Genomic DNA, 27722 nt, shown 5'->3' with positions numbered 1-27722 from the left:
GATATTTCTCAACAGAGGAATTTCAAATGGCTGAGAAACACTTAAAGGCATATTCAACATTCTTAGCCACCAGGGAACTCAAATCAAAACGACTTTGAGATTCCATATTACACCTGTCAAGATCAATAAAGCAAGTGACAGCTCATGCTGCCTAGAATGTGGAGCAAGGGGAACACTCCTCCATTGATGGTCAAAGTGCAAGTTCTTACAGCTACTATGAAAATCAGTGATGGTTCCTCAGATCTACCTCAAGATCTAGTTATACAACCCTTGGGTATATTCCCAAAGGACACTACCTACCACAAGTATATTTGCTCAACCATGTTTATTGCTGCTCTGTTCATAATAGCCAGAAACTGGAACAAGCCAGATGTTCCTTGACAGATGAATAGATACTAGATGGAACCATAGATAGAACTCCACTAGAAAGAACCAAAACCTGACACTGCCTAGGTGAGCAAGAACTAAAGTCTAGATAACACAGGAACCTGGGGTAAAACCAAATATCAGTGATCTAAAAAAGTAATGATAAAATTCCTCCTAATAATATTCCACTATATTCATAGATCAGTGCCATATATTCAGCCATCATCAGAGACACATCCTCATGCAGCAGATGGGAACAAATACAGAAATCCACAATCAGACATTTATGTAGAGAGAGACCTTGGAATACACAGCCTTAAATGGAATGTCTCTATCAAATCCTCCTCTCCTCAAAGCTCAGGGAACTCCACAGAAGATGAGGTAGCAAAGTCTAAGAGCCAGGTGGATGGAGGACACCGAGAAAAGATAATATAAATGCACAAAGACTTAAACAGCAAGCACAGGGCCTACATGGGTCTGCACCAGGTCCTCTACATATATATTACAGTTTTCAGTTTAGTATTTTTATGGGACCCCTGAGTATGTGAACAACTGTGTTTCTGATTCTTTTGCCTTTCTCCTGAGGGTCCTTTCATTTTGTTGGTTTGTCTAGTCTAACTTTGATGTGATCATTTCTGTATTATCTTATCATATTTTATTTTTTATGTTTTGTTGTTATCTCTTAGAAGCCTGATCTCATCAAATGAGAAATAGAAAGGGAGTGGATCTGGATCTATATGGGAGGGGAGTTTGCAGGGAACTGGGAAAAGTAGAAGGAAGAAAAATTGTAATCAGGATATACTGTATGAGAAAAAAATCTGTTTTCAAAAAAGGGGAAAAAGAATATCAAAGGAAGAGAATGATACCTAATCATGTATAAGGGTGCCTCCTTTGATTATTAGGAGTAACATTCTAATTGATGAAATGATCACTGCCAAGCCTTAAAAGAAAAAAAATACGGGTTAACCAAGGATAGCAAATTCAGTAAATCTGACCTCCAAAAGGGAGATGCTGTTTTCCCCACATAAAATAGAGGAGGGTTATCAATATTAGACATACATTACAAAAAAAAAAGGTGTTTGTCTTCACTAGAAACAATGGGATAGCTGAAAGCAACAGTAAAGCAAAATTGGAATAACACTTTAATACTGGAAAAGTGATACAATGATTACTTTTAATTCTAGAATTACTTAAAAGTATAAAATAATTAGAACTACAAAATATGCCATTACAAACATAATGTAAATATATATAATTTGTGTTAATGACAATATAAATTATGAGAAGAAAAGTCAAAGTATAGAGTACTTGCATACATCTAAAAGTAAAGTAATGTGACCCTAAAACATACTACTATAATTACAACATATTCTGTATAAGCCTTATATGAACAACAACAAAAAGCCAAGAAAAGTATACAAAAAAAAAGAATGAAATCAAATGTCTCTGTCAAAAAATTAAAAAAAAATGAGAGTGAAACATGAAAGAAAGTAACAATGGAATATCTGTAAGACAGAAAGAAAACAACAAAATAATGATGGTAAGTCCTATCTTATTAATAATTTCTTTAAATGCAAATGGATTAAGGTCTGTAATGAAAATATAGACAGTGACTAAATAGATAAGTAATTGACAATCAAGATTTAAGCAATATATTAATGAAAAGAGACTCATCATATGCTTATCAAAGATGAATAGGAGAAGCTACACTTCACATAAAATAGTCTTTAAGGCTAAAAATGTCAAAAGTGAAAAGAACATTCCAGCCTAATGACAGGTCTAAAGGAATAAATAACAAGTATAAATATATATTCACTTCAGAGTAGAGTATAAAATATATAAACCAATTGAAAGAAGTAAAGGAAAAATACAATGTAATATCAGAAAGGGAAATTTCACAACTACTTTTCAAAGGGATTATATAAACTATTAGGAAATTACAAAGAGAACAGAGGGTTTGAATAGCATTATAAACTAACTGAAACTAAAATAAGTATTTATCCACCTCCAGTAGTAAGATACTTACTCTCAAGAAGAAACACAAGAGCCCTTGAATAATAGTATACACTAAAGAACCTAGGAAATATGTACACAGTATTCCACTGAACATCAGAATATGCATTCTTCTCAAACATACTTAGAACAACCTCTAGATATATCTCCCTAAATCATAAAGGTCTTAACAGAAAAGGAAGAAAATGTAAAGATAGGAGGATCCAAGATGGAGATGCTAAGAACACAATGTGTCTGACAAGCAGGACAGCAGTGACTGTGCAGTGACCAACACACTGAACTGTGGGCCCGAAAACACCAGCGATTGTGTTTCCCAGGTGAGAGGAAACCCCATGGTGTGGGAAGCAATTGGGTCCAATCTGAAGTCCCCCAGAGCTAAAGCCAGGAAGAGGTCCCGGGTCCCTGTAGGCATTGGGTCGCCAGCCCAGAGTCACGTGTCTCTGTGCTCTGAACACCATCCCAGACTGAACTGTGGGACCCCAAACACCAGAGACTGGGTTTTCCAGTTGAGAGAAAATCTCATGGTGAAGGAAGGAATCAGGTCATCCCAGCCATCTCCCAGAAAAGGTCCCAGGTTCTGGCAGGCACTCAGTCGCCAGCCCAGAGTAGCATGTGCAGTCATGGTCCCATACAGAACTGTGGACCCCAAAACACCAGAGACAAAGTTTCCCTGTCAGGAGGAAACCCCATGGTGAAGGAAACATCAAGTCTGACCTCAGAGCACCCAGCCAACCTACCCCCCCCGAAAAGTTCCAGGAAAAGTGCCCAGGTTTCTGCAGGCACTCAGTCACCATTGCAGAGCCACTCACCTGTGCCTACTTGCTCTACAAACCATCCCAGACTGAACTGTGGAACCCCAAACACCACAGGCTGGGTCTCCCTGTCGGGAGGAATACCCATGGTGAAGGAAACATCAAGTCCGATAAGGACACTCAGCTAATCCCAATAAACATTCCTGGGTTCCCGCAGGCTTGAGGGTCTAGCTTCCAGCCACATACCTGTGTATTATGCTCACCTGCCACTGATTACCAATTGGGTACTAGGACACTGAGCTTCAACCTGGGACCTACAGATGCCTGGGACCCACTGGATCAGCTCCCAGATGCTGCTCCAAAACTTAGCCTGTCTCCCTAGCTAAACTGACCAAATCAAGGGGCTCACTGGTTCTTCAAAAGGGATGTGCCCCACAAACAGTGTATGAGAAAGCAGCAGCAGCTCACTAAATTCAGAGCAAGAAAGCCAGTGGCAGGGCAGCTGTCTCCAGGACTTCTCCTACTGAGCAGAGAGCCTCTGGGCTCCCAACCAGCCCAGTTAGCCCACAAGATAATACACCTGAAGTGAGCTGGGACAATTCTCTGAGAAGCACTGACCATTTGGTGAACATACACAAAAAGCTGAGAAGGGCTCCTTTAAAAACAGCCATCTTCCTGCCAAGGGAATTCCCTGAGCCTCAGGAGTCCAGCAGACACCAGAAACTAACAGCCAACACCTGAGACAGCCAGATGGCTAGAGCCCAGCATAAAAGGAAAATCAACAAAAGCCAAAGCAATATGGCATCTCCAGAACCCAGTTATCCAGGGGCAAGTAGCCCTGGATACCCTAACATAAGTGAAATTCAGGAAGATGACCTTAAATCTTTTCATACAAAGAGAATATTGGAGAAAAAGAATACAACACATAAAGAAATAGAGGAAGATAAAATGACACAGATTATGGCCAGCTATGAAGAAATACAAGAGGATACAGCCAAACAGTCTGTGGCATTTAGAGAGGAAATAAATAAATCACTGAAAGAAATAGAGGAAAGTTCAAACAGGTGAAGGAATTGAAAGAAAATACAGACAGGTGAAGGAAATCAACAAAACAGTTCAAGATCTAAAGATAGAAATGGAAAAATTAAAGGAAATGCAAACAAAGAAAATCATGGAAAGGGAGAATTTTGGAAGAAAAGAGAAACTACAGAGGTAAGCATATCCAACAGGCTAAAAGAGATTGAAGTAAGAATCTCGAGTGTGGAAGGTACAATGGAAGAAATCAATGTATCCATAAAAGGAAATGTTAAATCTAAAAAATATCTTGACACAAACCATCCAAGAAATCCAAGACAACATGAAAAGACAAAACCTAAGAATAATAGAGATAGAGGTAAAAGAAGATTCCCGTCTCTAAGGCCCAGAAAATATTTTCAACAAAATCATAGAAGAAAATTTCCCCAATTTAAAGGAGAGGTCTATACACATACAAGAGGCCTACAGAAGTCCTAATAGATTAGACCATAAAAGAAAATACTCCTGCCACATAATAATCAAAACAGTACCAATACAAAACAAAGAAAAAATACTAAAACTGCAAAAAAGGCCAAGAAACATATAATGGCAAACCCATCAGAATCACACCTGACTTCTCAACAGAGACTATGAAAGCCAAAAGGGCCTGGATGGATATCATACAGACCCTAAAGAAACACAGATGTTGGTTGAGACTACTATACCCAGCAAAATTCAGTCATCACAGATGGAGAAAACAAGATATTCAATGACAAAAACAAATATAAACAGTACCTACTCACAAATCCAGCATTACAGAAGATACTAGAAGGAAAAATAAAACCCAAGAAAGCTAACTACATCCAAGAAAACACAGGAAATAAATAACCATACTACACCAAAACTAAAAGTAGCCAAGTACACAAACACACCACCACAACCAACATCAAAATAAAAGGATCTAACACTCACTGGTCATTAATCTCTCTCAACATCAAGAGACTCAACTCTCCAATAAAAAGACACAGACTAATAGAATGAATATGTAAACAGGACCCAAAAATCTGTTACATACAAGAAACACACCTACACACCTAGGTCACAAAGACCGACATTACCTGGGAGTAAAGGGCTAGAATATGGTTTCCCAAGAAAATAGACTCAAAAAGCAAGCAGGAGTAGCTGTTCTGATATCTAATAGAATAGACTTTCAACAAAAAATTAATCAAAAGAGATGGGAAAGATCACTTCATACTCATCAAAGGAAAAGTTCACCAACAAGACATCTCAATTCTGAACATCTATGCCCCAAATACAAGGGCACCTACATTTGTAAAAGAAACATTAATAAAATTTAAACCACACATAGATCCCCACACATTCATAGTGGGAGACTTCAACACCCCACTCTCATCAAAGGACAGATCAACAAAACAGAAAATAAAGAAAGAATGACACTAACAGATATCATGAATCAAATGGACCTAACAGACATTTATAAAACATTTCACTCAAACACAAAAGAATTTACTTTCTTTTCAGCACATAATGGAACCTTCTACAAAACAGATTATATAGTTGGCCACAAAGCAAGCCTCAACAAATACAAGAAGATTGAAATTATCCTTTGAATCCTACCAGATCACCATGGACTAAAGCCTAAAGCTAGACCTCAACAACAAGAGAAATAGGAAAAAAAAAAAAGCCTGCACACACATAGAAACTAAACAACTCTCTACTCAGTGACAGCTGGGTCAGGGAAAAAATGAAGAAAGAAATTAAAGGCTTCCTAGAATTCAATGAAAATGTAGGCACAACATACCCAAACTAATGGGACACAATGAAAGCAGTGCTAAGAGGAAAGTTCACAGCACTAAGTGCCTTCATAAAGAAATTTGAAACAACTTAATGAGTCACCTGAAAGGCTTGGGGTGGGGGGAATAAGCAGACACAACCAAGAGGAGTAGACTGCTGGAAATAATCAAACTCAGGGCTGAAATCAATAAACTAGAAACAAAGAGAACAATTCAAAGAATCGATGAAATCAAGAGCTGGTTCTTTGAGAAAATCAACAAGATAGACAAACCCATAGCTAAACTAACTAAAAGGCAGAGGGGAACTATCCAAGTCAACAAAATCAAAAATAAAAAGGGGACAAAAAAAGACACTGAGGAAGGCCAAAGAGGTGTTAGGTCTTTCTTCAAAAGCGTATATGCCACAAAATTTGAAAATCTAAATGAAATGGACAATTTTCTTGATCGATTCCACTTACCAAAGCTGAATCAAGATCAGATAAATAAATTAAATAGTCCTGTACACCCTAAGGAAATGCACAGTCATCAAATGTCTCCCATCCCCCCCCCCCAAAAAAAGCCCAGGGCCAGATAGCTTCATCACAGAATTTTACCAGACCTCCAAAGAAGAGCTAAAACCAATACTCTTCAAATTATTCCACAAAATAAAAACAAAAGGAACATTACCAAACTCATTCTATAAAGCCACAGTCACCTTGATACCTAAACCTCACAAAGACCCAAAAAGTAAAGAGAACTTCAGAACAATCTCCCTTATGAACATTGATGAAAAATGATCAACATAATACTCACATATAGAATCCAAGAACACATCAAAAATATTATCCACTATGACCAAGTAGGCTTCATCCCAGGCATACAGGGGTAGTTCAATATATGGAAATCCATCAATGTAGTCCAACATATAAACAAACTGAAAGGAAAAAAAAAAAGCACATGATCATCTCCTTGGATGCTGAAAAAGCATTTGATAAAATTCAACACTCTTCCATGTCTAAAGTCATGGAGAGATCATGAATAAAAAGCACATACGTAAACACAGTAAAGGCAGTAGCCAACATCATAGCCTATAGCCAACATCAAACTAAATGGAGAGAAACTTAAGTCAATTCCACTGAAATCAGGGACAGGGCATGGCTGACCACTCTCTCCCTATCTCTTCAACATAGTACTTGAAGTCCTTGCTAGACAATTTAAAGAGATCAAGGGAATTCAAATCAGAAAAGAAGTCAAAGTATCACTGTTTGCAGATGATATGATAGTGTACATGAGTGACCTCAAAAATTCTACCAGAGAACTCCTACAGCTGAAAAGCACCTTCTTCTATGTGGCTGGATACAAAATTAACTAAAAAAAAAAAATCAGTAGCCCTCCAATATACAAAAGACAATATGCTGAGAAAGAAATTAGGGAAACAACACTCTTCACAATAGCCACAAATAAACACAAAGTATCCTGATGTAACTCTAACCAAGCAAGTCAAAGTCTTGTATGAAAAAACCTTCAAGTCTCTGAAGAAAGAATTTGAAGAAGATATTAGAAGATGGAATGGTCTTCCTTGCTCATGGCTCAGGAGAATTAACATAGTAAAAATGGCCATCTTACCAAAAGCAATCTACAGATTCAATGCAATTCCCATCAAAATACCAACACAATTTTTTTTCAGATCTTGAAAGAATCTCAACTTCATATACAAATTTAAAAAAGCCCAGAAAAGCTAAAACAATCCTGTACAATAAAAGATCTTTAGGATGTATCTCCATCCCTGATATGAAGCTTTACTATAGAGGAACAGTAATGAAAACTGCACGGTACAGGAATAGAAACAGACTAGTGGATCAATGTAATCAAATTGAAGGCCCAGAAATAAACAACTACGGGCACCTGATTTTTTTTTTTTTTTTTGACAAAAATGCCAAAACCATCCAGTGGGGGAAAAAATAGCATATTCAACAAATGGTGCTGGTATAACTGGAAGTTCACATGTATAAAAGTGCAAATAGACCTATACCTATCTCCCTGCACAAAATTAAAGTCCAAGTGGATCAAATACATCAACATAAAGCCAGACACACTAAATCTGTTGGAAGAAAAAGTGGGGAAGAGCCTTGAACTCACTGACATACGAGACAACTTCCTGATCAGAACACCAATAATCCAGGCTCTAAGATTAATAATTAATAATTGGGACCTCATGAAACTGAAAAGCTTCTGTAAAGCAAAGGAAACTGTCAACAGAACGAAAGGACAGCCTACAGACTGAGAAAAGATCTTCACCAACCTTACATCCGATAAAGGGAATATATAAAGAACTCAAGAAATTAGGTAACAACAAACCCAATAATCCACTTAAAAAATGAGGTAGAGCGATAAGCAGAGAATTCTCAACAGAGGAATATTGAATGGCAGAGAAATGCTTAAAGAAATGTTCAACATCTTTAGTCATCAGGGAAATGCAAACGAAAACAACTCTGAGATTCCATATTACTCGAATAAGAATGCCTAAGATTAAAATAAAGGGTGTGCAGCCTTACCAGGCCACAGAGGAAGACACACCTGATGAGCCCTGATAGACTAGCATTAAATGGATGATGAGAAGGATCTCCCCTATCAGTGGACTAGGTGAGGGTCATGGGTGGAGAAGAGAAAGGGAGGGTGGGATTGGGAAAGGATGAGGGAGAGGGCTACAGTTGGGATATAAAGTGAATAAACTGTAATTAATTTAAAAATAAATAAATTTTTAAAAACTCAAGTGACACACTTCATTTCTTGTGGGAGTGCAAGTTTGTACAACCACTTTTGAAACCAATGTGGCACTTTCTCAGAAAATTAGGAATAGAACTACCTCAAGATCCAGCTATACCACTCCTGGGCATATACCCAAATCATGCCCCATCATTCAATAAGGACATTTGCTCAATTATGTTCATAGCAGCTTTATTTTTAATAGCCAGAATCTGGAAACACCCTAGATGTCTCTCAACTGAGGAATGGATACAGAAATTGTGGTACATCTACACAACGGAATACTACTCAGGAATTAAAATCAAGGAACTCATGAAATTTGCAGGCAACTGGATGGAACTAGAAAAGATCAGTTTTTTAAAAGGTAAAACAGCCAAACATTATCTAGATTGCTAATAAAAGATAACATTCAAAAATTAGTAAAAGACATTATAACTGGAGTTGAGAAGATGGTTCAGTGATTAAAGTAATTTCTATGCAAGTTTAAGAACCACAGTCCAGATATTCAGAACCTATGTTCTGAAGATAAAGCCATGTGGACATGACAGCTCAAGTCTAATTCCGGAACTCAGAAAGCAAAGACAGGGGACCCCTAGAACAAGCTGGATTTCTAGACTATCCATATTGGCAAGCTTTGTGTTCAAAAAAGAGACCCTGCCTGGCTCATTATCTAAGTGGGTTCCCTAGTAAGGGGAACAGGGACTGTTTCTGACATGAACTCAGTGGCTGGCTCTTTGATCACTTCCCCCTGAGCCTTAGCAGGTCACAGAGGAAGACAATGCAGCCAATCCTGATGAGACCTGATAAGCTAGAGTCAGAAGGAAGGGGGAGGACCTCCCCTATCAGTGAACTTGAAGAGGGGCTCAGGAGGAGATGAGGAAGGAGGGTGGGATTGGGAGGGAATGAGGGATGGGCTACAGCTGGTATACAAAGTGAATAAACTGTAATTAATAAAAAAGAGACCCTGCCTGAATATGTGTGTATATCTATATGTATGTCTGTATATATACACATGTATGATTGAGGAATACACTGGAAGTCAATATTCTCCTCCCCACACATGAGCACACATGTGCATATGTACCTGTACACACATGAAAACATGCATATAAATAAATATATACATATAAATGAACACACATATATATACATGCACACATATCACACACATACACATGATATAAACTATCATTAATGATGCCATAGAAATAAGAGGATTATAAAAACATAAATAATTCTATGTCAAGAAATTGGTTGGCATAAAATATGAATAAATATCTTGAAATTCTCAACATAACTACATAGAACAATATAAAATTTTTTTAAAGTCTGTACAAATTTTTGACTGGTAAAGAGACTGGATTAGTATTCAAAAGCAACCCAACAGAGCTAAATGCCTACGTCAACAGGCCATTATCGCTGCTGAGCAAAGATGCAACAATATTCAATAAGAACTAGCAAGCCAACCAGACCTTCATATTACAGTGGTTATAACATGATGAAGTAAGATTTATCTCTACAATATGTGAATATGTGAAAATAGTTAATATGATAATGCCACAGCAAGAAGTAACAAAATAAAATCCACATGATCATCTCAGTGTTATAGAAAAAGAATTTGACAAAATTCAAAAGCTTTCCTAACAAAAGCATTCAACAAAGTAGGAACAGAAAGCATTTACATCAATAAGATACAGGCCACATACAAAGAACTCATAGCTAAGATCATATTCCATGATGAAAAAATGAAAAGTTTTTGTTTAAAATAAGCTGAAAGCAAGGACGCTCATTATTATCACATCTACTTATTATAGCATTAAAACTTTGTCCAGGGGCTGAAGAGATGGCTCAAAGGTTAAGAGCACTGTCTGCTTTTGCAGAGGTCCTGAGTTCAATTTCCAGCAACCACATGGTGGCTCACAACCATCTGTAATGAGATCTGGTGCCCTATTCTGGAATGCAGGTATACATGCAGACAGAACAGTGTACACATAAAATATAAATAACTCAAAAATAAATAAATAAATAATAAACAAACAAATAAATAAATAACTCTTTTAAAAAGGCAGTGTGCCACCACCGCCCCACTACTGTTAAAAAGAAAAAAAAACAAACAAACACTTTATCGGGAGACATTAGGAAAGAAAAAGAAAACATGTAAAACGGGAAGAGTAGTAAAATTTATTCTTTTTACAGGTGAAGTGATCTTATATGTAGAAATGTCTGAAGACTCCACAGAACTCTTAAAACTAACAAAGAGCTGGCACTACAAATGACTATCTGCTCTTTCAGAAGTTCTCTTCCCAGCAACCACATGGTGACTCACAACCATCTATACTAGGATCTGATTTCCTCTTCTGGCATGGAGATACACATGCAGAAAGAGCATTCATTTGTAAAACAAAACAACAACAACAAAACCCGTGATACTAACAAATGAGTCTAGCAAAATTTCAGTATATACAAAAAGCTGTGTTTTCATACACTGGAAATGAGCAATCTAAAATGAAAATTAAGAATTTGTTATGCCTAGATCATGAGACCCACAAGAGACCACCAGGAACAGGAGTCCCAATGCAAACACACAAGGGTCTTTATTCAGGTTTAAGCTTGGGCCGTCAATTGTCCCTGATGCAGCAGTTCAGAAAGAGCGGCTCCGAGCCTAGGGAGGGTAGAGTTTTTAAAGGGAAAAACTACAAGTAGGTGGGAGGGGGTAGACTGAGGTAGATTGACTTTTAAGCTGATTGGTTTGAGCCAGTTGGCCAAACTGTAAGGGGAAAACAAGCTATTGAAAAAGGAACACCTTGACTTGGGCAATGCCCAGAACTATGTATGAACTTTTATTTTACTGATTGGCTCCAGGTTCAGGACCTAATTATTCTTGCCAAGTTCCTCCTGTGGGCCTATTTGCTCTTGCCAAGTTGCTCCTGGGATTTTTCACTTGCCCGCTTCCTTCTGTGGGTATTTTACTTGCCAAGTTCCTGGTGGGAGAACTTGGGTCACCTAAAGGACAGGGCAATTCAAAATGGTGTCTGAAAAACAAGATGGAGTTTGTTCTGCTCTTGCTCGCTCAAATTGCATTTCAAGAGCTTCAAAATTTTAGAATGTGTAGAAACAAAAAGAGTGGTGAAAAATTTGTACACTGAAAACTGGCACAGATGAGAGAAATTAATAAAGAAACAGATTGAAAGACATACTGTACTAATAGATTGAAAGACTTAATAATGTTAAAATGTCCATGTTACCCAAAGCAATCTACACATTTTCGTTTGAAAATTAGCATTTTTTCTATAAAAACAGAAAGCATTCTAAAATTTATATTGCTCATCTAACAACACCTAATTGTTGAAACAATACTGAGAAAAAAATAGCGAAACTAGAGACCTCACATTCCCTGCTTCAGAATATATCACAAATGGAAAACAGTATAAAACTGACATATAAAGTCAGTTATACACCAATTTGGAAAAGAATAGTGAACTCAGGAATAAATGGACACCTCTACAGTCAAATTATCACTCATAACAATGCCAAAGCTACATAATAGAGATAGTATCTTTAACAGATGGTTTTGAAAAATGTGGATATGTGTGCAAAAGAATTCAATTGTATTACTAATCTTACACCATACATAAAAATAACTCTAAATCTATTAACTAGATTAAATAGCTTGAAGACCTGAACTTAAGACCTGATAATGTAAAAATCTCCTATAAATGACATACAGGATCAAAGCTTTACAATATTGGTCTTAGCAATATTTTTTTTCGCAATGATACTAAAAGCACAGAAAAAAAAGTAAAAAATAAACAAGTAGAACTATATTAAACTAAAAAGATTCTAAATAGAAAAATCTATCAACATGGTTGGTGTGGTGGTACACACCTTTAATCTCAGTACTTGGGAAGCAAAGGCCATTTATCTCTTTGAGTTCAAGGCTAGCCTGCTCTACAGAGTGAATTTCAAGATAGCCATAGTTATATAGGAGCCTTCTTTCAGGGTGGGTGGAGGTGGGGCACAAATCTATCTACATAGTTAAAAGGCAACCTACAGATTGGAAGAAAAATGTAAAACCAATATTTCAAGTTAGAAAGTAAAATGAAAAACAAATATCTCAGTGAATTGAATAGAAAAACCAAATCCACAAATGACTTAGACAATTCTTCAAAGAATCAAATATTTAATGAGTACATGAAAAGATCCTGACTTTAATAATCGACAGAAAAATCCAGGTGTTATTATTTCACACTTTCAATATGATCATTGTTTTTAAAAAGACAAAAGAAGAATAATTATTGTTCCTTATCTCTTACAATGTGAAAATATAATTAACAATATGTTGTATTTATAATTTTTGCTAGGAACTAGATTTATAGATGTTCTTTCCATAGGGGATACGGGTAACTACTTGATTTAATGGGTATGTCAGCTGATTTCACCATCATAACTACCTACTCAAATATACCTCATGATACATTTTATATACTCTTTTCAAAATAAGACTTACTTTTTTTGATTGGATTACAAAATAACAAATTTCATTATACATTTAATATTAAATATTAGACCTTAGTCACTATTGCATCAACTATAAAATGGTATACACACCACAAAAAAGTACTGAATTTCTTCATTAAGTGAAAAATAGACTTACTATAAGATCCAGCAATCCCACTAGATTAAAAAAATAATAAAACAGGGGCTGAAGAGATGGCACAGGGGTTAAGAGCATGGTCTGCTCTTCCAAAGGACCTGGGTTCGACTCCCAGCACCCACATAGCTGCTCACAACTGTCTGTAACTCCTGTTCCAGAGACTGTAATACCCTCACACCAACCAAAGTCAAATAAATTAATAATAATAATAAACAAAGGTAAATATATGCTATCTACAGGACATTTATTTCAAACAACATGGCTACCCTCAAAGTAAATGAAAAGTTATGTAATTGAAATAGCAAGGCTTTTGAGACAGAGTCTGGTAAAATAGGCTGGGATAGCCAGGAATCCTTTGTGCTGCTGCCTTAGTATCTCAAATGCTGGAATTTCATTTATATGCTCCCACAATTGGGCTAGAATGTAGTTGTTTTTTTTTAAGACACAGTATGTATACTGACATTAGATAAAGTAAACATCAGAGAAAGTAAATTACCAGAGAGAAATAAGAACATTACCTATATCCATGATATAAAAAATAATTACTGAGAAAGAAAAGATTAGAAATTAAAAAAAAAAGAAATTAGAGGTCTAAGAATGGCATAGATGGAGTAGAAATGGCCTTATAAAGGACTAAAATGAGAGAGCTTTATGGTGACAGGATAATCAAATATCTCGATGTAGTGTTGGATTACAGAAAGCTACACATGTGGAAAATGCATACAACCACAAACAAGTGCTTGTAAAAATGTGAAATCAAAATAAAATCAACATCCTAGCTGATGACATTGCATGTTTATACAAAAATAACACCGAAAGAGGATAACTGAAGTTTGAACAAGACTTCATTTTCTGAAATTATAATTATGTTGTTCCCTCCTTCACTTTCTTCCTGCTAACACTTCCCACACACCAACCTATTGCCCTCTTTCAAATTCATAGCCTTAGTTTCAAGGATTACAACAAGAAAGAAGGTGAAATTTTTATAAGAACCAGAAGAACCGGAAAGTGGCTGTGAAGTACCAGCTCCTAGAAATGTCAGAGGCTGCGCTAAGGAATTTATCATCAAATTCCTGTAACTTTTCACTGAAAATAGTACATACAATATTTGCTATTCATATATTTTAGTACATGTGATACGACATAGGAGGTCACATCCCGTATGCCAACTCAGTCAGGCCGGCCACCTGTCCTCAATAAAGCAATTAAAAATAATAGTGGAAAACAGAAAAGGGGAATTTTTTTTTTTCAGTATGGCCACATTAGAAAGAGGGATGAAGAGAATCAAACAAGCCCTTCAAGTCACCATTCAGGATCCTGAAGTAAAAGTAAAGTTTACGTAGAGGGCCAGGATATAAATACATAAACATTCCTGGTCAAGGTGGGATTTTACCCAACTGTGACCTATCATTATCTGGGATTTACTCTCATCCTGTTCTGACCAGTTTTCAGAACTCTGTGAACTCTCGTGACTGGAGACAAATTTCCGCTCTGTTTAAAATCTTTTTCTTCTCTCAGCATGATATTCCTTAGGAAATTACCATTTACATGGGGCCCATTGTATCAGTATTCTGATACTCAGACTGAGAGACACAAATGTCTTTTACTGTATAATATTTTTGTATTTTTGAAGTGATAATGTAACTACAACAATTCTCTCTTTCCTTTTTCCTTCCAATTCCTCCCATGCAACTCCTTTGTTCCCTCAAATTCATGGCCTCTATTTCTTTCTTATTATCTATATGCATATTCATAAATATAACCTGGTCATGTTACTTGTGTGCATATGATCTCAAACAAGTTTCTTTAGAGACTGATTATTTTCTTCCTAGTTCAAGTTCCTCATATGCCTAGGTGACACATTTGTTTCCATAAGAATTCTTTGTTTCCATAAGAATCTTTCATATTCTTAATAAAAATACATATATACATGTATCATTTTTCTTTAAGCTGTTTTAAATACATCTTTATTATTTATTAACAATATAAGTTTTTTTTTTTAAGATAAGTTCTACTTATTTTGTCCAGGCTGGTCTCAAACTCATAGACTCAAGCAATATTTCCTTGATCAGTGTACTGAGTATCTGGGACTGTAGGCATACAACTATACCTGACTTAATAAAATGCTTTAATTGAGGGACAGTGATAAACTATCCACAACTTAAAGCTCCAACATGTTGTGTAATACATTCTGGCCACAGCTTCATCGTATGCTTAAATTAACCCTTAGTTAGAAAATTCATCATCAATTGCATATTCTTTACTTAACCGGTTCTCTGGGTCTACCTAGATAAGATACACTTATACTTAATTTTTAAAAATTCTTTTCATTTTATTTCATGTGAGTGGGTGTTTATGCTTGTATGTGTACTGCATTTGTGCCTGGTGCCTGAAAAAGGTAAGAAAGGGATATCAGTTCCCCTGGAACATATATTTAAACACTGAGCCATCTCTTCAGCCCCCATATTGAAATTTCATCACAAAATTAACTTTCAAATATTTTTTTTCTAATTTTCTACTTTCCTCTGTTCATAAAGACTACTAACAATTCAATAGATTTCGTACCTAACAATTCAATAGATTTCGTACTGTGCCTTAGAGGTTAACTCTGTAAAACATGTTCGGTCTTTGTCATCCACAAATAAAATACAGCAAAACTTCACCACACATGTCACAGGAATAGCAAAGCTGGGCTGAAACAGAAAGAATGCTAATTAATTTTTATAAAAAACAAATAGGCTGGATTTCTATTCTAATTAATCCAAATAGCCCATGTTGTTGCTTCCCCTGCTGTTATACATAACATCTAAAACCTGTAAATGAAAAAGCATCAAGTTCCATGTAGAAACAAAGTATTACTACAAAAGTCAGAAAAATTAAGATCTAGCTCTTGTCTCCTCTTGGGAAAATATCAGTGATAAATGGTAAACCTCCAACAACTATTATGTTTATATGGCCATGCTCTATTAATGTTAACTTGTCAAAGTTACTGGAGTAGACATTACCTTTCTTGTCACAGGAATTTAATCTGAGAACATCAGAAATGTTGAGTTCTATGTCTTATTGCATCATACTGCAAGTAGAAGAAATCACCACTAGTATTTGGACTTTTAGTTTTTGAGATAGGAGCTCAACTTTGTAGCCCAGGCCACCCTGTAATTTATTATATAGGTCAAGCGTGTCTTGAACTAAGAGCACTCTTCCTGCCTCAGCTTTTTTAGTATAAACATTACAAGTACATAACACCACACTTGATTCATTCAACCTGTTACTTTAGAAGAAAGTCCTAGAGTTTTGTTATTTTCAGATCTTTGGCAGCACCATAAGTATATTAAGATTATAGGTTACAATATTTAATGTGCATTTTACTTTCTCCCTCTGATGGATTCATACAATTGTGTGATTACAAATGTATAATAGTTTACATTCAAGTCATATTTTCACTGCACTGTCTATAACTGAAAAGTTTGTTATGAATATTGACTTAAATTTTCTTTAACCACAGATTGATTAACACTAATATGAAAGTTCAAAACATGAAGTATTAAAAAATTCAAATAGTTTCATGCCATGATAGTAATTCTTGGTCTTAGATATATGATAACATTAGAGTTCTGATTTTTAGAGTAGAGATAATCAACCCATAAATGTATACAAATATTCCAGTTTCTGGGAAACCCCAAAATCTGAAATATTTCTACCCAAACTACTTTTAATAAGTCATGACAAAATTTATTAACTACTGTTCGAATCCCTTTCACAGAACTATACATATAGCATCCTAATTAGTGATAGAATATTTATAAAATGTTTTAAAGTACATTAAATTTTGGTGTCCCTACTTTAATTCTTTTTAGTACTAACTTGAGTCCAATATCAAGTTTCTGACACCAGCAAGAAACTCCAAATTCTCCTAACCTCTGAAAGGACTATGACTATTTTTCCTGTATAGCATAATCCATAAATAACATAGGACAGAGAATCTAGAAAAAAATAGTGTGACCACTGCATTTACCCAGACTATAACAAATTCTTGATTAGTAGAGTGCAATTAAAGAAATTTTGTCTTGCAATTTGGTTCACATTGGTGTAAAATTTTGTAATATTTCTAAAAGTCACTGAAATTAAATTAACTTTGCAATTTTTTTACATAAAGATTTGTTAAATAAATAAACAAGATAGAAGAGATATTTAAACTACTAAAAGGTATCTTAAACTGCTTTAGAAATACCATCCCATATTATCCATTGATGTATTAACTATAAATTGTTTTCATCTATTTATTAAGATAATATCCCTAAAGGTTAATCTACCTCTAGTTGCTTCAAGTATAAAGAAATCACAAAATCACAAAAAATAGCAGTTCATAAAAATTCAAATTTTCAACCATTTTAGACTTATTCTCTCAATAATTATTGCAAATTAAGAAAAACTGAAGTATAAAATCTAAACTATTTTTATGCCTAATTTTGTTACATTTTTATGGAATCATAGGTATTCATGCTAATTAGCACAATAATGACACAATACATTAAAATCACATAAACTGAAATAAGTAAAGATAATTTAATAATATTTTTGGATATATATAGGGACAGAGACTGATAAGTATGTGCAGATGTCTATTAAATTAGTCATCAGGGAAATGCAAATCAAAATGACCCTGGGATTCCACCTTACACCCATCAGAATGGCTAAAATCAAAAACTTAAGTGAATGGAGTCCAAAATGGCAGCAACCAGCTCACACCATGTCTGAGGGGCACAGGATGTGAAACTCAGAAATGGTGAGTGGAGGGCCAGCTGAAGTCAGAACATCAACATTGAAGCTTCTTGGGTGAGAGGGGTCAACCTGGAGATGAGACCTTTTGGATCCAGGTCACCAGCTGATATCTCTAGGGACTGATAGTGACAAATATTCAACCACCCTGCACTTCCCTTTGCCTTAAGCGCGATTCTCCATCCTCGGCAGAGGCAGCCAGCAGTGTCAATTGCTCCAAACACGTCTCCCTGCTGAATGGAGGCTGCAGTGACTGCCCTAAGCACAAACCTCTGTACTTGGTAACTGAGACGACAGAGGCAGGCCTGCCAGCTCTGCGGAGGCAGACAGCTATACCAGCGTCCCAGTGGGTGGCTGTACAGCAGAAGGCCAAAGGTCCCTCCCAGGCTCCTGACAACAGTATGGGCCTCCCAGCTGGAAGCTGTACCAGCCTCCCAGGTCTGCAGCAGTGTGGCAGGATGGCAGCAAGCCCTAGCAGAAGCCTCCATGCTCAGTGACTGAGACAGCAGAGGTGGCTACCCCAAGTAAGGGTCTCACTGCTGAGCAGGCACAGTGGGCACCCCTGAGCTGACAGATCTCCTACAATCTCATTTGTCCCTGCAGCCCAAATCTTAGAGTAGAGAACAGGGGGAACCCCTGTGCATTCCAATTAGGCCTGCTAGCCAGTGGGTGTGCCTTCAAGTGAGTGCATGCAGAGCCCCAGATACAGGGTCCCTCTATTGTAGCAACCAGACATCAGATTCCTCCAACCTACACTCGTACTGCGGGCAACATAGGGATGTTTGGGAGAGCATTCTCAACAGTGAAACCCCTGTTCTGTGGGTCTACCAGTGGAGTCCAGGCAAACAATTCCTGGAGCCCAGACAGATCTGAACTCCAGGAGGACAGTATGACAGGACTGTAGGCCACTGAGGTATTCACAGCACCTGCATATACACATTGTACCCATGAAGAGTGCCAAGACCCATACCCCTCTGGCACTTAAGCTCCATATTCCAGGCATCTACATGCTCTAGAACCCTGTCCTTCAAGGCACACATCCACACACATGCCCTTGCTTGCTCGCCTGCACCTTGGCTATATAATGCAGGATAACCATATTACAATCCATAGACCTAAAGAAGCTAAGTAACAAGGAGGATCCTAGGGAGGATATTTAATTCTCATTCAGAAGGACAAATAAAATAGACACAGGAAGAGATTGAAGAAAGGGATCAGAATGGGAGCCTTTCAAAGGTGTCCCCTGAAAGACTCTACCCAGCACGGTATCAAAGCAGATGCTGAGGTTCATACCCAATATTTGGGCAGAGTGCAGGAAGTCTTATGGTAGAGTGGGACAACAAAAGGTTTCAGAGGGGGAAGTAGCTCCACAAGGACACCAGCCCATGGGGGCTGGTCCTCCAGAGACTGATGCACAAACCAAGGACCGTGCATGGAAAGGACCTAGACCCTCTACTCAAATGTAGCTCAATCTCCATGTGGGTTCCCTAGTAAGAGAAGCAGGGGCTGTCTCTGACACATTATGTTTTGGATAACAACAATTCAAAGATCACTACCAAGTCATAGTATAAGATGCACAATTAAGATAATGAGAACTGTGTAACAGTTCCTTATAGGTATCAATTTGCAATTCATATGTGAAAATATTTGTTTGATGTGTTGCAAAAATGTTGAAGAATGAATTCCACTCTTTGCTTTTCTTCCCTTACTGAATTATCTCAGTATCTTTCACTTACTGAAGAAGTTTATGTTCTAGGACAATATGACCCAAAAAGAATTGTTGGATAAAAGTAATGATTCAATAAGCTCCCATCACAAATTTTTAGAGATGTTCTCAAGTAGAAAAATTTCAGTGCACTGATAACATAAAGCATACTTTAGAATAAATTCATTTTATCAAACCATAATCAGAACTCTTGAGTGCTCTTTCACTAGTGTATTCTGCTGTCACTCTTGACTTTGCTTTAAATAAAGATCTGCAGCTACTTTGCAATCTCTGTATTTCAAGTCTTTGAATAAGAGATCAAGAAACTGGAAACATTCCACCCAACCCCCAACCATCAGTAACAATAAAATGACAATTTAGCCATGATCATTCAGGCCTTTACAGCCATTGAAGCAGGACATTCTCCCCAAGCATGGTTGGATACCATAAAAAGCTAAAATGTTACGCTCAGGATGCGAGGCTAAGCACTGCACTCAGGGTCAGCTGCTTTGGACCCAGAGAAGAGCATGTCTGATTGCATGCGGGTTGATGCCCCAGGTCCCGCCTCTGAGAAAAAGGTATCGGACGGGTCTGATGCTCTTTGGGTGGATGACACCTAAATGAACATCGGTACAAAGTCCCAATTTATTTCTAATATCAGAGATCAGACCTCTACTCTTGCCTGATGCGTCTAAAACAAAAAGGGGGAACTGTAGAGAGCTGCGGAATGCTATGCCTTAAAGATGGAGCTGGTTTCTGCCTTCCACCTTCCCGATGGTGAGTGCTCTCTGTCAGGAACAATTCCACATTTGGCTAAGGCTGAGGATCTGGCTTGCTTCCATGTATGTGGACCTATCTGCATTGCCCACGTGGCATGCCTGGGTTGGCTACCCAGAGGCTATTTAAGCTGTGGGCTGGCTTTCCCCAGGGTCAGATGATTGTTCAAGGTTCCTGAATAAACTGCATTGAAAAAAAAAAATAAACTCACTTTCTAGACCAAAAAAAAAAAAAAAAAAAAAAGAAACAACGTTTGCTGAGCCTAGTGAATTATTGTTTGTTAATAATATATTTATCAAGAAAGAATTCTGTGGGCAGGAAAAGATAACAAATGAAAAATACAGAGGCCTCACAAATTTCAAGTTTGGTTATATTGCTTCTTGTAATAAATGTGCACATTCCTTGTACCTATAATTCTAAAATGCGAGTTTATGTTGGGGGCTATACAACTTTTTTTTATATGATACAGATGATCCTCAACTTGTGATGTGGTTACATCTCAACAACTCAATCAAAAGTTCAAAACTTAATGAATAAAAACTGGGCTTAGTGCATGTAACTTACTAAACATCACAGTGCAGCACACAGTATACTGTAGTGGTTTCCTTTTTTCCTCATGATCACATGCTTGACTGGCAGCCAAAGAATACTGAAACTGCCCAAAGCTGTTAGAGAATATTGAGCCATATATTATGAAGGCAGTCACATTAAAATAACACTGGAAGCTTTGAAAATGTCTGTAAAACTTACAGTTTTCCAGGGGGACTTTGAAATTACACTACCCTGCTCTTCAGGTTGAAGAATGGGTGAAGGTTTGTGCATACTAGTGGACAGCATATAGCACCTGTATAAAAGGATGCAGAGTCAGAAGATAAAGATGAAGAACATGGAAGATTTTTAACTGTAACTAGAAAGTGATCAGACCACTGGCAGTAGTAGAAACAACACAGAAAAAAAAGACAATATTTTTGATAAACAAGATGACAATGAAGAGAAAGAATGTCTTAGTTAGGATTTCTAATACTGTGACATAACACCATGACCAAAACTAAGTTTTAGGAGAAAGGGTCTGTTTCATCTAATAGTTTGTAGTCTGTCATCCAGGGAGGAGCTAATGCAGAGAGACCATGGATAAATGCTGCCTCCTGCCTTGCTGCCCATGTCTTGCTCAGCCTGTTTTCTTATAGCACTCAGGACCACCAGTTCAGGGTTGGTACCACCCACAATGGGCTTGGCCCTCCCATGTCAATCTTCAACCAATATGCACAACAGGCCTGTTTGAGGGGGGCCTTTTTTTCAATTGAGATTCCCTATTCCAAAATGGCTCTTGATTGTGTCAAGTTGACAAAAGCAAACCAGTTCAAAGAGGAAAATAAATAAATGCTCCAGAGAATAAATTTGTACAATATACTACAACTAGCCGGGCAGTGATGGTGCATGTTTTTAATCCCAGCAGAGGCAGAGGCAGGCAGATCTCTGAGTTTGAGTCTAAACTGATTTACAGAATGAGTTCCAGCACAGCCAGGGATTACAGATAAACCCTGTCTTTAAACCCCCCTCCAAAGATACTACAAGTAAAAATGCAGAAAATTCAAATCACCATGGAAAAGACTAAACACTATGAACACCAAGATAGAAGAAGAAGTAGGAGGGGGAGGAAGGAAGGAAAGAAGGAAGAATGGAGGGAGGGAAGGAGGGAGGGAGGGATGGAGGAAGGAAGAAAGGAAGGAAGGAAGGAAGGGAAAGAAGGAGGAGAAGAAGGAGGAGAAGGAGGAGGAGGAGGAGGAGGAGGAGGAGAAGAAGATGATGATGAGGGTAGTGGTAAATTTTCCTAAAATATAAAAGGGACTTAGTCCCACTAGCCTGCTTCTTGGGTACTAGCAACCTCTTATGTCATCACCTGTTGCCATTGCCAGGTGCTAACCAGGTGTATGCTGGATAGAAGGTCAATGTCTGTCTCCCCGGGTCTCTTCAGTCTCTGTCTCTCTAAGTCTCTTTTGTTCTCTCTCTCTCTCTCTCTCTCTCTCTCTCTCTCTCTCTCTCTCTCTCTCCCCTCTCTCCCCCCCCTCTCTCTCTCACTTTCTCTCTGTTTCTCTTGGTCTCTCTGCTCTCCCTCTGTCACTGTGTTCTCTATCTGTCCTCTGCCCTCATGGCTCTAGCCCTGTTTCTCTGTCTGCCTGTCTACATATTCAGTTATCTGTGCCCCCGCCCAACTCCTCTCCCTTTCCTCTCCTCCAAATAAACTTCCTTATGCCAGATATGTTGCATGGCTAACCACTATTATAACAGTTCTGTACCAAACATTAAAGCAAGAATGCAAACAAACATAGGAAAAGGTTGTTCTCTTTCCACAGTAGAAACCAAGTTCATCATTTATGTGAAGATTTGCTTCCAGATGACTGACCAGGAGGCTATCTAAGATTTTGCAGTAGAGATGGTCTCCTTAAGAAAATGTTTTAACGATCATCCTGAGTGAGGTATCCCAAAAGCAGAAAGACACACATGGTATATACTCACTTATATAAACCTATAAGACAGGATAAATATACTGAAATCTATACACCTAAAGAAGATAAACAAGAAAGAGGACTCAGGGTAAGATGACCAATCCTCATTTAGAAAGACAAATGGGATGGACATTTGATGTAGGAGAAAACAACAGGACAGGAGCCTCCCGCAGAGGGCCTCTGAAAGACTCTACCTAGCAGTGTATCAAAGCAGATATTAAGACTCATAACCAACCCATCGGCAGAGTGCAGAGAATCATATGAAAAAGGGGGAGTTAGTAAGACCTGGAGAGTACAGGAGTGCCACAAGGACCAAATATATCAGGGCACATGAGACTGTTTCTCCAAACAAGGACAATATATGGATATAATCTAGAACCCCTACTTGGATATAGCCCATGGTAGTTCAATGTCCAAATGGGTTCTCTAATAAGGAGAACAGGGACTATTTCTGACATGAACTCAATGGTGAGCTCTTCCACTCCCCTCCCACGAGGGAGAAGCAGCCTTGCTAGTCCACAAAAGAGGATATTGCAGCCAGTCCTGAAGAGACTTGATAATCTAGGGTCAGATGGCGGGGGAGGAGGTACTCCCCTGTTAGTGGACTTGGAAAGGATAGGGAGGGATGGTGGGATTGGGAGGAAATGAGAGAGGGGGCTACGGCTGGGATACAAAGTAAATAACCTGTGATTAATATAAAAAATAAATAAATTAAAAAAATGTTTTAAGATCATCCTGAGTGAGGTATTCCAGGAGCAGAAAGACACACACGGTATATACTCACTTATATAGACCTATAAGATAGGATAAACATACTAAAATCTGTGCACCTAAAGAAGATATACAAGGAGGACCAGAGTAACATGATCAATCCTCACTTAGAGAGACAAATGGAACGGATATAGGAAGTAGGAAAAGACAGGTAACAGGACAGGAGCCTAATGCAGAGGATCTCTGAAAGGCTCTACCTAGCAGTGTGTCAAAGCAGAAGCTGAGACTCGTGACCAAGCTTTCAGCAGAGTGCAGGGAATCATATGAAAAAAGGGGGAGTTAGTGGGACCTGGAGAGGAAAGGAAAGGAGTGCCACAAGGATATATCACCAAATATATCAGGGCATAGGGCTCGTCTATGAGACTGCTTCTCCAACCAAGGACCATGCATGGATATAACCTAGAACCTCTGCTCGGATATAGCCTATGGCAGTTCAGTATTCAAGAGGGTTTCTCTAGTAAGGGGAACAGGAACATTTCTGACATGAACTCAATGGCTGGATCCTTTACACACACACACACACACACCCGAGGGAGGAACAGTCTTGCTAGGCCACAGAAAAGGACAATGCAGCCAGTCCTGAGGATATCTGATGAGCTGGGGTCAGATGGAAGGGGAGGAAGACCTCCCCTATCAGTGGACTTGGAGAGGGGAAGGAAGGAAATGGGGGAGGGAGGGTGGGATTGGGAGAGAATGAGGGAGGGGGCTATGGCTGGGATGTAACGTAAATAACCTGTGATTAATATAAAAAAATAAAAATTAATTAAAAAAAGAAAATGTTTTAAGGAGCTTGTAATATTCCATCTTACCTCATTTCTACAGCAGTTGTTATCTGGCCTATCCTTTTTATAATACAAAGTGAAAACTTTCCCTACCATGTTTGATAACTGTTGTTCAGGTTCCATCACCTAATATGTGTTGTCTAAACTTGCTGTTTAATATTTAAGGATGCAACTCTATTCTTTAATTGGTTTTAAGTATGTATGTTCTGTATGATAGGACATAATAACACTGGTGGTCAGACAAAGAAATGGTAAAAAGACAAAAATAATAGTATTTTAATTAATAAAAATGTTTTACTGAATTTAATAAAATTTGTGAAAAAAATTATAATAAATCAGTTATATTCTCTAATTGAAGTATGGTTTGTTAGTTTTCTCATGAAAATATTAATTTACAATGGCTGACCAAAACCTAGACTGCTAACATGTAACCAATTTTTAATATAGCAAAAAAATTAGAAATGTACTAAAATAAATTTTATAATGGTTTATGAATAAAGTTTTAACATGTATTACTTGCCAAATATTAACATACTCATTTCACAGGTATAAATTTCAACACTCTAATGCAGCCCTTCCTTTTATTGTACATGCTACTATGTGATAAACTATGATATTTAATTTAATTAATCAAAATACATGATGCTCATAGAATGTATCTAGAAAACAGCCTTTGAAGAATATTAATAATATAAAGTTGTATTTATTATACCAGTTCTGTATAAAACACTTTGACTATATCTGTGATTTACTATGCCATGAGCTTGGACATTTTTAAAATATGTAAACTTAATTATTAGTAGCTTCTTAAAAAACATTCTCATGTGCCCCAGGATAGGATGATTATTTTAAAACTAGCTTTTATAGTATGTACATTGTAAAGTTATTAATAACTAGTTTGTTATTAAATTGTAATATATAGAAAAGTTTGCTCACTTTGAGAAAGTTAACTGCTATAGATAATCCTTTTATCCTTTAGCCAAAGCCTACTATTTCAAGAATAAGTATGACTTTTCTATGAAGCCTTCTCAGACAACCCCTAGACTTCAGTGATCTCCCTGTTCTCTTAGTTTTTTATCTTTAATTTTGTACTTTACTAAGTTATGATTAATAAATCTTATCTGTAGTTTTCTCTCCCAATTGAATTCTCCTTACCTGTTTCAATTGGCTTTTTTTTTTTAAATAAAGTTCTATTATTGGTTATTGGCAATCAGATCCAGGGTCTAGGTAAGTACACTGCCCTGAGAAACACCAACAGATTCTGGAACCTGTTTCTAAGCTGCTTTTCCATTCCCACCAAAGTGATGTGCATTGAGTAGAATCTAGAAAATGAAAGCTTATTAAAAGTCTCTAAAATAAAATAAAATATAATAAAAGCTAGCGAAAACAAATGTATTTCCAGAGTTCAGTGATCAAATTCTCTAACAGCCCTTGCAAAACAAAAGATCATTTTACCATGTGATTATAAGAGTCTGTGTGAATCTCTGGGATATGTGGTACCAACTTGACCATATTCATTACTACAGAACTCTGTTCCTTTAGATATAATAGCATTTCAAATAAATAAGAGTAGAACTCATCAAGACCTTTCCCAACAGAAACCATCTCTAAGTTTGAAATATAGGCTCTTGAAACATACCTGTTTGCCAGTGTACAACAGATAATTCACATTGAGGTACAAAACTATATTTCCCTGGTATTGTACTTTAAACACAAGAGCATCTCAAACACCAAGACAATCAATGTAAGGCATTTATCTAAAAAGATCAGAAAATTGGCAGTGGTAACAGATTCACTAGCCAGTTACCTAATCACAAATGGCATCTATATCATTTTTAAAGTTCTGTAGCTTAAAACGGTTACCAAAAACCAAATTTAGCTTCCCCATCATTGTGCTTCTTTTTCACCACATCTTTTTAGATAAGAGACCTGAAATGGCTTAAAACTGTCAGGATGGAAGACAGTGAAATAAAAGAACCCTTCTTTTGTTGTCAGCCCACAGAAGTGCCTTACAATTAAAATTATATATCAATTCAAATTGAGTTCACTTTTGAAAAGGGTCAACTGGGAATTGTAAATTTTCTCAGTCTTCTACTTTTAAAGAAAGTCTCACACCTCAAAAAAAAAATGTTATTGCTAAAACACCTACTAACTTTAGGACCTTATTTAATCACAGTATCCAAACTCTCACTTGGGGTGTCTAGTGCCAAAATTTTTGGGAAGTGACTATTTTCCTGTAGCCTACTTTAAGAAGAACAAATAGATCACAACTATCCTTATTTTTATTAGGATTATCTTAAGTTTCATCAACACATTTTTAAACGAAGAAGTGAGTCATTCTGGATGAATAATAATTTGTAAAACATGTTTCCCCCTATTGTCAATAATCTACTTTATCTACTTCTCAAGTTTGATTGTACTTTTGTTGTCAAATAGAACATGTTACTCGTTTTGTCTTATAATCACTATTCTTACTATTTTTTAACATAACTAGTACCTGCTTAGTTTTACATGTTAAGAATCAGGAGCTAGGCATATGGTTTGCAGAAGCCGATTGCTGGAATACTGGAAAGTAAGGCAATATCCACTCAAGCTTTCTGGTCAATTCGTCAGTCTTTAAGCAACAGCAATGCAGAGGATAGGCTCTTGACAAACCTGAGGTCTGCCGGACTGCCTTCTTAGATCAAGAGTCAGAGCCACAGTTAGAGCAAGGAGAAATTATGTGAGCGGGGCATTAGGAGAATCTGTTTCCAAATCAGAGACCAGGGTGCATGACTGTATTTAGAGTCATCAGCATCTAAGAAACAACACCAGGCCTTAATCACTGACACTGTTTCTGGAAGCCAAGGCTGAGATCACAAAGTGGTGGTTTTGAGAAGGGAAACTACCTGCGAGAAGAAATTACCTGCGAGAAGATGCAGGAAGGGTGTCAGAAGCTTCTTAATGAGAACGCAGCTCAGAGCTTCCTTGGCCTGCTGGGGCCCCAGAGACCCAGAGACCAGAAAAGAGCTCCAGCACCAGGGGACTGCCGCGCCACTACTCA

The 27722-nt window shown here is 37.3% G+C and overlaps 1 protein-coding gene across 4 annotated transcripts in view; it reads right to left on the bottom strand.

Moving 5' to 3' along the window:
- The window catches only part of Zc3h12b (zinc finger CCCH-type containing 12B), a 231871-nt gene that overhangs the window by 203683 nt on the left and 466 nt on the right, over positions 1-27722 (bottom strand). The window contains exons 1-2 of one of the 4 annotated variants that reach the window (XM_060375018.1): positions 27585-27717; positions 6752-6872 (exon numbers count right to left, since the gene is read on the bottom strand). The exons of 1 other annotated variant lie outside the window; for it this stretch is intronic. The gene's annotated coding sequence lies outside the window, so the exon portion shown is untranslated. Of the gene's footprint in view, positions 1-6751; positions 6873-27584 lie in introns of all 4 variants that reach the window. 2 more of the 4 variants (XM_060375016.1, XM_060375019.1) reach the window with 2 other exon arrangements.

The sequence above is a fragment of the Meriones unguiculatus genome, chromosome X, assembly GCF_030254825.1.
Source record: "Meriones unguiculatus strain TT.TT164.6M chromosome X, Bangor_MerUng_6.1, whole genome shotgun sequence".
Taxonomy (NCBI): domain Eukaryota; kingdom Metazoa; phylum Chordata; class Mammalia; order Rodentia; family Muridae; genus Meriones; species Meriones unguiculatus.
Note: the sequence above shows the minus strand (reverse complement) of the source record. Positions and strands in the feature narration are given on the sequence as shown.